The 12470-nt window shown below is 44.4% G+C and overlaps 1 protein-coding gene across 13 annotated transcripts in view; it reads right to left on the reverse strand.

Moving 5' to 3' along the window:
• PTPRF (protein tyrosine phosphatase receptor type F) overlaps window positions 1–12470 on the reverse strand; it is a 392972-nt gene that overhangs the window by 297309 nt on the left and 83193 nt on the right. For all 13 annotated transcript variants that reach the window (XM_069788950.1, XM_069788945.1, XM_069788949.1 and 10 more), the window contains exon 2: window positions 1376–1456. The gene's annotated coding sequence lies outside the window, so the exon portion shown is untranslated. The remainder of the gene's footprint in view (window positions 1–1375; window positions 1457–12470) is intronic.

Below are 12470 nucleotides of genomic sequence, written 5' to 3' on the forward strand. Positions count from 1 at the left end.
CACACATACGCAAAGACGTACCTACTGCAAGTGCTTCGATCTCCACTTAAGCAACAAGACCAGTTCCTGGTTTTAGAGAAATCTTGTTTGTTTCAAGCATCAGCATCTTAGCTAATGAGTTTTCGCTTCCCTTCTACACTCCACAAATACTGGGCTGAGTAATGCATAGCCTAATTGACTGTTAAGGTCACTGGCCAGCTCTTTAATCTTATTTAGTACACTTTGAGACAGTTCGTGAGTCATTAGGGCTTCATTCTTGGGGACACAAAGACACGTAATATACATTAATAAAGAGCATAAATGTAATCCAACGTGTGTATTTTACAGATTGCAAAATTAGAAACATGGCATTAAATATTTCTTTGCAATGTTATCATTTTAATAATGTTGCTTATTTTAATATACAATAAAAATACTTAATTGTCAGAGCCTGCTGGTGTCTTTGTAATTTATAATGTTGCCATAGCTCTAAGAAAATTCCTTAAGTAGTAAAAGTCACACTTTAAATACCAACTTGAAGGGAAAGAAGGGCTCAAGGGAGACCTATCTTAAAAATTCCTTACTTGAAGGGAAAAAAAAAGACATTTTTCAAGCTGTTATTCATGATACTGTATTTTATGATGTAAATTGCAATTCAGTGCGCGCACATGTATCGGGAACTTTGCGATACTTCTGAAAGGGCTCAGCATTACTAATCAGGCACTGAAATCCAATTTCTGGGAGAATCTGGGAGCTCAAAGCTGACAATTTTAGCTGGCTTGGAAAGACCTTTGAAAAATAAAGTTAAACTAATTATACATAAGTGTGCTTGAGAAACTTTACACCTGTCTTGACATGAATCAGATCTTTGCATGGATGATGAAATTCTTGGCATTGCTTTAGGTGATTGGGATGGCATTAGCTTAGGCAGGGTAAGAATTCAACAGCCACAAGCCTAGACAGGTAGGATAAAGGAGTTACTGACTCAAAAAAGCATGACAGCTTATCTGTTGAAAGTCTAAACATGTTAATCATTTAACATAAACAGATCTGCTGATATTTTTAGAAAGGCATTTCAACTCATAAGTAACAATGTTAAAAAAAGGACAGGAGTAACCCTAATCATATTTTCCACAGGTCCTCCCAGCCCCTTGCAGATTGCTTCTGCTAAAACTCAGACCAGGGAAAAGAAAGGAAAAAAAAAAAAAAAAGAAGGAAAGAAACAAAGCAAGGAAAAACCCAAAGACAGGTAGCTGGGCTTGGGATTAGGACAATAAAGAAGTTGCTGGCAATCAGCATTTGACTGCTGGCTATGCTACTGACTCCTCCTGCAACCTTTATCCCCCCCATGCCTCAGTTCCCAGTCTGTAAAATGAAGGTGATAATGTTTCCCTACCTCACAGGAACGTTCTCAGAATAAATCCATAAATGCCTGGGAGACACTGAGACACCACTGTGACAGAGGCCATAAAAATACCTAGGAAAGAAAAAACAAACATAAAAATAAGTGTCATAAGTGACCATAACAGCAAAGACATTCACAGATTAAATGTAAAGCAAAAGTTAAAACTTCATTTAACAACGCAAATTCTCCATCCTGGGGCAAAAGCAGTTTGGTTCAGCACATATTCCCATCCAAACACTTTTAAAACCATGACAGCAAGGGACAGTTTCTCCTTTCCCACCTGGACACGATGCAGTCGTGATAATCCACCACCACATACAGATGCAGATGGGAAAGGTGTTTTCCTTTACAGATCACTAGCTCAGGCCCTCCATTACAAGTATCACGTCCAAGAACCCCAATCGCAGCAACGGACCCCAATGTACTGACAATGCTCTTCCTCAGTCTCTATATCCGATACCTACTGCAGAACTGAGTTCCTCCAATAGTTAAAAGAGGTCTAATTTTCAGTGTAACATTTATTCCTGAACAGCTTTTATCCATTTGTTTTCATGCCAACGTTGATCCGGCAGCTTAAACAGCTTTTCCTTATCCCTGAAGTTTATTTCCCTGACGGTAAAAATGAATTACACCACCTCCCTGTTAAGGTTCATTTTACTGCCCAAACCAAGCAAGTTCCTGGAGTTTGCTCTCAGATGACTCCCCATTCTTGAGAATACCTACCTCCTCTGTTACCCCACTTCACCAGCTTCTGCCCAGTGCCATCCTTGCGGCTCACCGTCACCTTGTGACTGCACAAAGTAAAGATGTGTTTCTCCAGCATTTCCAGCTTGTAACCCCCTCCATCCTACCCCGCTCAGAGCAACAACTTCTTCCTCCTAAGGTCACGACCCTGCATGCTATCACAATGAAGATACATCCCACTTCCATTGCTCCGGGTCTCCAGCTCTTTCTGAAAGATATCTTGACCCTCCACAGCCCTGACCGTGCCTCCTGCCTGTCCCACCCGCAGTGCTTCGAGCCCTCAGGGCACTGCTCCATGGTGCCAGGGACATTACAGGGAACATGCATGGTCTCCCCAAAAACACACCTCCTACCTTCAGAGTCAACTCGGCTCAGCAACCAACGGCTTGAGCTCAATTACACCGTTAAGCGTTCTTTAACGTGAGCCAAATGACTACAGTCCTCAGAAGGATAAGTGATTCAAAATTATGCAAATGCATAGAATGTGTTATTTAGTCTTTATCATTTACAGAGTACTCATTCCGTAAACAGTTTCAGCGCTCTTTCAGAGAGTGTGACAGTGCCCTGAAATCCGGGTCTCTGGTGGTTGCTGCACCATGCACCGACCGCATCCTTGGTGGGAGAGGGAAGGAACACCGCTGGATCAGTCCAGCTCCAAGCTGGGACACAGGGCTGAGACAGCCCGCCTGCCCACTGCCCCACACACTTACAGATACCTCCACCTATTCTCACACACGCAGGCCTTGGAGACCCCCTCTCAACCCCTCACAACCTGAGCTGACCAGGACAACAAAAATCCCCTTGGTTTTTTTTGTATCTGGGGAGAGAGGGCAGTTCCCTTCCTGCTGGCACAGGGAGTGGAACCGGCTCAGGAGCCGGCTGGACAAGCACCAGAGCTGGTAGGAGGGGAACAGCAAGCTCACCCCTTCTGCTGGCAGTCTGCCGCCAGATCGGACTGGGACATATTGGAAACCAGGGAACCAGAATACACTCACCTTTCCAAGGACTCAGATCCATTTAAAACTGTGCTCTAAAAACCTTCACAAACAAAGATATTATGCAATTTTATGTTATGCAGCGTTGACTTCAACGACTCTGTAGCAGTGCTTACTCTACTATATTTACTTCTGGCACACACTGGCAGCACTCACTGCAGTCATTCAGAGCATGTTCCTGTTTTAAATCCAGAGGTCTTGCCAATATCTATGCACAATGCTCCTCAGTATGTTTTTTCTAACTTTGACCATATTGTCCCTCTTTCTTCTGTCCCTGCAAGCTCCCTTGTTTGCAACATGTTGTAAGTTTTTTCCCCTCTCATACAGGGTCCCAATTTTCTACCCCAGCACCTCTCCCACCTTCAGCTGTCCCACACTGTCAGTCTCCATCCCTCAGGTCACAATTTTAGAGAAGCAACCTAGCACCTCCTGCCAGGCTCCCTGGGATTTGAGGAAAGCCCTCTTTCAGGCATGCACACATACCCCTTGATGCCCATGACCAAGACTAACATACTAAATGAATAGAAGATAGATTATACAGACCTGTTTTCTCCCTTCCCCCACAACTAACATGATGACCATTTCGGTACTGGCTTTTTTCACTCTCTTCATCAGCTAGTCTTTGTTGCAAGAAAGGCAATCACATCTGAGTGGAATCCATCCAGCAGCAAGTGGCTTGTTAAATCCCAGGACACGTTGTATACAGAAAAGGATGCTTAAGGTACTTAAATGGCAACCCTTTATTAAATGCATAAAAATGCTTGAAATTTCTGTAAGCCAACAATTTAAATAATATCCTCCCTTAAACATACCAGTCTCTGCTGCTAATTGTTATATCACTTTTTATGCATTTCTTTTGAATTTATACTTTAGAAGCCCTATAGAATTTCCTGTAGTTCTAACACATATAGTTGCACTCATCCATGGTACAGACGGATGTCTTTCACTAAAAACTCCTTTTTCCCAAAAGCATAAGTAGATTTTGCATTTGCATAGTAGGGGCAGTTCAAGTCAACTATTCTCAGCTACACCACAGTGGCAGTCTTGCTAGAAAAGGAAGGGGAATCAGGCCACCAAAAAAAAAAAAAAAAAAAAAAATCTTTTTGTCGTGGTTTAACCCCAGCCAGCAACTAAGCACCACGCAGCCGCTCACTCACTCCCCCCCCATCCAGTGGGACGGGGGAGAAAATCAGGAGAAGTAGTAAAACTCCTGGGTTGAGATAAGAATGGTTTAACAGAACAGAAAAGAAGAAACTAATAATGATAATGATAACACTAATAAAATGACAACAGTAGTAATAAAAGGATTGAAATGTACAAATGATGCGCAGGGCAATTGCTCACCACCCGCCGACTGACACCCAGCCAGTCCCCGAGCGGCGAATCCCTGCCCCCCCCTTCCCAGTTCCTAAACTAGATGGGACGTCCCATGGTATGGATACCCTGTTGGCCAGTTTGGGTCAGGTGCCCTGGCTGGGCATGAGAAGCTGAAAAATCCTTGACTATAGTCTCAACACTACTGAGCAACAACTGAAAACATCAGTGTTATCAACATTCTTCACATACTGAACTCAAAACACAGCACTGTACCAGCTACTAGGAAGACAGTTAACTCTATCCCAGCTGAAACCAGGACACTTTTCTACACTGGAAATATTAAGATGGAGAGCAAAGACTTTTAAGATGAGGTTAGAAAATACTCTCAATCATACCAAGCAGTGCTTAACATGTAATTTAAGACCCCTGGAAACCCCTGCCACAACAGGACCTGTGCACGTTGAAGTGATCACTTACACTCTGAATTTCTTTGCATCCATTTGTCTGACATGTATATTTAAAATTTTACACTGATTCAGTTTTGGATGTCAGAGCCAACTTTATAAAACAGATGTTCTGCTTATACAGGGAGAGGGCATATAAACATTAGGCATTTTGCTGTTGAGGATTAAACATTAACAAAAAAATTTAATCATCAATGACGAAAGTGGTAATGGCAGCTCTCTGGAGATAACCTCCTCCGTGAACCACGCTGCAGCCTCCCTCATGCTAATTTAGGTTGTTAGAAGCCTAAAGTGACTAAAGAGAGACCATACCAATAGGATTTTAGCACACTAAATTACACACAGCTCCCGCCCTCCCCCAGGTTAAACTCAAGGCCAGCAGGAGCAGCGGAGAGGCTGCCAAGAGCTTCCCTGCCATGCACGGCGAGTGCAACGCTGCAGCACCCTGGAACAAGAGCTCAGCACCTACAGCTGCACCTGGACACCTCTGCAACCAAAAGCACAAGTGCTACCACCACAGGTTTTGCCAGTTTCTGTGTGTCAAGCCCAGAAGAGTATTTTCTGAAACTCTTCAAGCCTGCTTTTTCAATCTACGTGACAGTATTTACGGAACAGACAATACCAGTAGCCATAAGCACTTCACGTGGCATTGACAACAGCAAAGAATTCCTTGTTTCTTGGTAAGCTCCCATGCTGGATGACACACCAAGAGGCACTGGGAGAGGCCAAGAAAAGCCGCAATTTATCACAAGAAAATGGCAAATTGTGAGAAACCTGTATCACAAGGTTAGCTGCCTAGGCACAGCTTTAATAGAGCTCCATAAATACCTCAGTCTAACACTGACAGAGGTTAAAAACCTATCATCTTTCCCAAATGACAGTGTGAACATATGTTCAATCGAACACCCCGCCCTACCAAGCTCCAAAGTAGATTCTGCTCTTTCAGTTCCACAAGTACAAACCACAGGGAGCATTTTAAATGAAAGCATTATGAAGATTACATTAGGCAAGTTTGATCTACTGTAAAACACTCGCACACAACATTAAGAGGGAGAACAACCTTTAACACCTGCTTTCTCTTCAAACATAGCATTATCTCTGTGCATGGCTTGGCTCTTAATGGGATGAAATCTCAAGCTAAATCGCATGGCTTACTCCACCAGCAAAGAATACTTTAAATGTTTGGGACCTAGTGGCCCACTAATACCGAACTGGTGAGAATGTTCTTCTAAAAGCGTATAATACTCCGCTGAGCTGCTCGGCTGGTTGCCACCCCCCAGCACGGCTCCACACAGCGGAGAAGTTTTCACCCCGGTGTGAAATGTTGTGACACAAGAGGAGATGCGGCAGCTGGAAAAGCACTGCACAATCCAAGCAGTGTTGAAAGTCATCATCATAAATATTCACAAGCAGACTGATTTGTTTTCTTACCAATAGCATATTGTTATTCACAAATATTAATTGGTTTCTAAATACCACCTGTTACTCAGCCCTCCCCTCTGCTGCATGCCACAAGCTCCCCGGCTGTGGAGGCTTGCAGCCCCTCCACACTGCTCAGAGATTTAATGATGTTTCAACTTCCACAGCTCACTCAGCTACTGGGAGGAGAAGCAGGGAATAATTACTTACTTATGTCTTTCTCTGCCGACCTCTCTGGAGGATGAAACGAGCAGCTTTAATGGCCTCTGAAGGGAGCCTGGTCCAGCCAGTCTCAGATGGGAAGGATGATGACTGCACTAGTAGGTCTTTAGAGTGGAGAACGGTTTTAAAGATCCAAACTTCAAAGATCTCAATGAGGGGAAAGTTAAAGCTCAAACACTCTCCCCACTGCAGGGAGGAAAGCTTCTAATGCAATCACTCACATTTCCAGCGATCGCTCACGCTTTAGACAGAGCTGAGGCACCAGGAATTGCCTGTCACATCCTACAGTATAAATAAACCTCAGCCTTCCAGGAGGAAAGCTGCTACAAACCTAAGCAACTTCCTTTGGATTTCTTTAGATCGCTTCCTCAAAGGATCTCTCTGAAGGTAAGAGGTACAGGTGCAGGCAGACAGCCAACACAGGATTCCTCCTCCCCACTAGCAACAGCGAGCATGTTCCCTCCTCCTCCTAATTATATGCATCACCCATAACATGATAAAGTTGGGCACAGCATCGATGAAATTGGGCAGAGCACTGATAAAACGCACAAGTTGGTAGCACACTTAAGGTTGAAGAAGTGACACAGATGAATGATCAAGTACTGTCTTGGTCTCTCAATGAACCCTGGATGTACGATCCCTCAGACCTCTGAAACACGCTCATCCTGCTCGCTGTCAAGCCGAGACAACTAGGGAGGATGAGCTTATCTTGGTGAATTCAAATAAAAACAAAGGAATGGAATTAATTCCTTAAGCCTGGGCTCACACCTATCCCCACTGGAAGAGATGAATGGGAAGCATCCTCCTCCCAGATGCCAGCCAAAAGACTCAAGCTCCAAAACCCAGCATTTGGCATTTCCATTGTCTCAGGAAGCGGTGCTGCCTTTTCAGTGCAGATGCAGCACGAAGGTTGTTATCCCACAGCTGCCAGACTTGATACCAAGGCACAGACATCAGCTTGTACGCTTCCCAGGGAGGAGACACGATCTACTCAGTATACCTTTCCACATCATCATTTTTCTTACCAGGTACGCAGCATGATTTCACTGGTATTATCCAATCTGAATACTTCTTAACAGTTTTTTTAAAAACTTATGCATGATGCAGTCAGCTCTACAGAACAGCTACAGAGTAGAACAAGTAATAAAGAACAGATTTAAGGTGAACAATCAGAGCAGTTTTTGCTGGAAAACATAACTACAGGACAATTTAACCTTGTCCTTGTTAAATATGGAATGGGGGAGTTGCAGCTGGGGCTTGCCATCATAAAAGTCCTAATAGAAAAAAAAAAAAAAATCTCTGCAATAGTCCCTGCAGACAGCAATAACCCAGGATTATCAGGATTTTCGGAGAGTTTGGTTAGCCTCATGTTCAAGTTCCTAAGATTATAAAACTCACAAGTGGGAGGGCAAGAAGCATGCAAGAATGTCTAAAGTCATTTTCCCAGTGACTGACAAACATGGTACTGAATTTCTTAGGGACTTGAATAGCTGAAGCTGAAGTTAAGCTTCACCAGAGCTATATTTAGTTCTGCACAAATACAAATTAGGAAACACTTTCTTCCCAGTTACTAATGCAGTGTGACAGGAAACAATTATTTGCTCAGTGTCTAATGTTACCTTTGGTGAATATCTGGCTTGCAGAAATTGTATATTGTATAATAAAGAACCAAGCTGATATTCTGCAAATCAGTGAGAAAACTCATTTAAGAAGATGAAGACATATTTGATTTGCACATGTCTGAGCTACACTGGTCTTAGCTATGCAGATACAGTTAGCGTTGAGGCCTCTTTTGCTTTGATACTAAACTACAAAGTGAGTTTGTTTTCCAAATTGTACATTAATTTATTCAGTAACTCTGTGGATATCTAAAGAATATCATGGCTTCTCCAAAGTGTAAAACAGAGCTGGGCAGAAAGACAGAACAATTAAAAAAAAATATTCATCTTTTATAATTTCAAGTGCCAGTTTATCTCTATACAAAATGCAATTCTGGGTCACAAGGGAGCTCTCAGCTCAGCAATCGCTTCAGACTTCAATGTCTACAAAACACAAAAGACAACAAAATGCATGATTCAAATGACGGCCTAGCTAGACGGTGGAGAACCAAGCCATGATTGTATAGAGGAATCCCACGTGCTTCAGAAGTGCTCAAAAGGGCTGCACTTGAAAAATCCTAGGCATGTGGCCGAGAAGAAACCCTGCTCCTGCCTACTGCAGCAAGAACGTCAACTAACAGGCTTGGATTTTCCAAGCCATCTAACACAGCATCCTTACACAATAAGAAGCTAGAAAGCATGCAACACCGCAGCAGAAACAACATGTCCTTTTGTGATGGGTTGACCCTGGCTGGACGCCAGGTGCCCACCAAAGCCGTTCTACCACTCCTCCTCCTCAGCTGGACAGGGGAGAGAAAATAGAACAAAGGGCTCGTGGGTCAAGATAAGGACAGGGAGAGATCACTCACCAATTACTGTCACGGGCAAAACAGACTTGACTTGGGGAAAATTAACTTAATTTATTACAAATCAACCAGAGTTGGGTAATGAGAAATAAAACCAAGTCTCAGAACACCTTCCCTCCACCCCTCCCTTCTTCGCAGGCACAACTTCACTCCCGGATTCTCTACCAACCCCCCCCAGCAGCGCAGGGGGACGGGGAATGGGGGTTGCAGTCAATTCATCACACATTATTTTCTGCTGCTTCATCATCCTCAGGGGCAGGACTCATCACACTCTTCCCCTGCTCCAGTGTGGGGTCTCTCCCACGGGAGACAGTTCTCCACAAACTTCTCCAATGTGGGTCCTTCCCACGGGAGACAGTCCTCCACGAACTTCTCCAACATGGGTCCTTCCCACGGGCTGCAGTTCTTCGTGAACTGCTCCAGCATGGGTCCCTTCCATGGGATGCAGTCCTTCAGAAGCACACTGCTCCAATGTGGGTCCTCCACGGGGTCACAAGTCCTGCCAGAAAACCTGCTCCGTGGGCTCCTCTCTCCACAGATCTGCAGGTCCTGCCAGGAGCCTGCTCCAGCACAGGCTTCCCATGGGGTCACAGCCTCCTTCAGGCACCCACCTGCTCTGGCGTGGGGTCCCCCCTGGGCTGCAGGTGGAGATCTGCTCCACTGTGGACCTCCCTGGGCTGCAGGGGGACAGCCTGCCTCACCATGGTCTTCCCCACGGGCTGCAGGTGAATCTCTGCTCTGGCGCCTGGAGCATCTCCTCCCCCTCCTTCTGCACTGACCTGGGGGTCTGCAGGGCTGTTTCTCTCACATGTTCTCACTCTCTCTCCAGCTGCTGTTTCTGTCTCTGTCCTGCAACTTTTTTCCTTCTTAAAAATGTTATCCCAGAGGCGTTACCACTATCGCTGATTGGCTCAGCCTTGGCTGGCGGCGGGTCCATCTTAGAGCCGGCTGGTATTGGCTCTGTCGGACACAGGGGAAGCTTCCAGCAGCTTCTTACAGAAGCCACCCCTGTAACACCCCTGCTACCAAAGCCTTGCCACACAAAGGCAATACACCTTTCTTTTGGCACCGCTGGGCAAATATTTGCCAGGCGCTTTACCATACTGAGTCATATGAGTATTTCTAGAGCTGGGGGAGTTGGCCTTTCGTGCTTGGCTTAAGTGATTAAGACCCAGTATAAGCAGAGAGATGCAGTAAGTATCTGCATCCTGATGTGCTGGTGACCTTTCCAGTTGCTGATCCCTTTGAGATGGAAGGCAGATGAGCACTCGGCACCATCCACAAGACCACCAACATATGAGACTTTTTTAGCCAAAGCAGGACTAATACAATAAACACATGTCTTTGCCTAACCTTCCACAGCTTTATTCTGGAAAGAAAAAAGGAAAGGAGCTGATAAACATTTTGTTTCTTGGTAGAGTTTTGTAAAAGACTATCTGTTATTTTGGCAGTAGGTTCTCGGCAGCAGGTCGAACACGGAAATGTGAGTTCTGGGCACAAAGCAAACAAACAAACCTCTCGCCATAAGCCAAAGCATTTCTTAATACACTCCAATCCTGAACAATCTCTCTTACCTACAGCCCTAAGCATGACTAATTTTGATGAACAAGTTACAAAGATTTCCAGGGAGAAATGACACCTCCACTACTCCCACCTGTATGAAATCTAGGAACACTGTTTACATGCTTTATCTTCTTTGAGGATCCTGTGGCAAGGGGAAAAATTCATGTCCCAAATGCCTAAAGGGTCAAGTGTATCAAAACTTCTCATATGAGTTCACCAGCAGCCAGCGCTGCAAAACTGAAGATGCCTGTTTAACTGTGTTCTTGCATCCAACTGGGATATACAGTATGCGTAATATTTTGTCTTGGGCAATTCAAGATTTGACCAGGAATTTTACTTCTGATGCCCATAAGGTCCCTGCCTGTGTTTTACTTGCTACCTTTTTACTATAAAAACGTAATTCCTACAGCGCTTTCTATACTGATCAGCAAAAACAGTGCTGAAGTCAAAGACTGTTATCTTGTCTACACTGCTGGAGAGAGGAGGCCTAAATTTTTTTCAGATACATCCAACTAACATGCTACCATTTTATCCAAGCACAGCTGCACATCTCACCCCCATTCCCAATACTGTCAAAGGAGCAGGAACAATCACAAATGGGTGTCACAGGGGTAGAGGTACACATCAATACACAACCCGCAGCTCTTGCTGAGTACCGAGGGCCAGCAGCTACGTCATCTTGCTCAGCTATCTATCAGATTAAAGGCTTTTCTCTATTTCAGCGGTACTGAGACAGCCAGACTGGTAGGCCAACACAGGCACGAACTTGATAAAACAAGATGTGGCTGAAGCTTTTCATGCAGCTTATGCAATATCAGTGTATCTTCTCACTGCTCTTGTGTTACTCCTGTACACAGAACACTACAGCAACGCTCTCCATGATTAAACAGTAATAGTCTCCGTCAAACTTTTCTGAAAGTCCAGTCTGGTCTCTCCAGTAGTCAAGCACACATAGGCCACATTCACCTTCAAGTTGCCTAGAATCTTTCATTAAGTTATTATATGACTCTGCACTTCTCCTTGGCTGTTCTCTCAAAAGAGAGGACACAAAGCAAAACAAGGCTCCGGCTTGGAACAAGATGAACAATTTCCCTGGAACAGACTCATTCTCACTAGAAATCTCATTTTGCACCTTCTCCCACTCCCCCAAAGACCCATCCGCTTGCCCTCTTCATCACAGTGCTAAAATCATCAGGAGGAAAAGTAGGAACCTCCTTTCTGATACGGGTTGCCACGTAGCACCTCCCCTCCCCCCTCAAAGAGTACTGAGTTTTTAAACAAATGCATAATGTGAACAGAGTCTCCAAGAACTTCACAGAGGTGTACAGAATGAGGAGACAAGGATGACAGGCAGAGAAATTACCATTAGCTACTGAGTAATCAAAGGGATAAAGACATATGTTTTAGGAATTAAGAGTAGCTAATTATTAGGAATTAGGATTAGAGTTATTCTTTTTAAAAAGCTAACTACTACACATCAGCCTACTCTGTCTTCTTGCACACAGAATATCTAGCACTGAATAGGATGCTTGAGCGATGGCTCTCATCTCATCCAAAGCATCCATTCCCTCAACAGCCACCCCAACCCTGGAGTCTGTGAAGGGTAAACCAGAAAGAATATTTCATTCTATACACAAGACTTCAAAATCCCAGCTCTTCACGTTCCATAAGCCATGGTAACACTGCTGTCCGAAAAAAACCTGTGCTGATACTCAACTAGCTTGAAAAAGAGAAAAGGAACAGAACACAGTTACTGCTGCTTTGTTGAGGATGAGCTAGAAAGGAGCAGTCTCCGAGCACTGCTCAGTGGTTCCCCACCTCCTCTCTTGCAAGTTTTTAACTCCACATCAAGCAGACTCCTGTACAGAACTGACTTTAAGGGAGTCTAGAGGACTTTC

This window comes from Haliaeetus albicilla, chromosome 8 (assembly GCF_947461875.1).
Source record: "Haliaeetus albicilla chromosome 8, bHalAlb1.1, whole genome shotgun sequence".
Lineage (NCBI taxonomy): Eukaryota > Metazoa > Chordata > Aves > Accipitriformes > Accipitridae > Haliaeetus > Haliaeetus albicilla.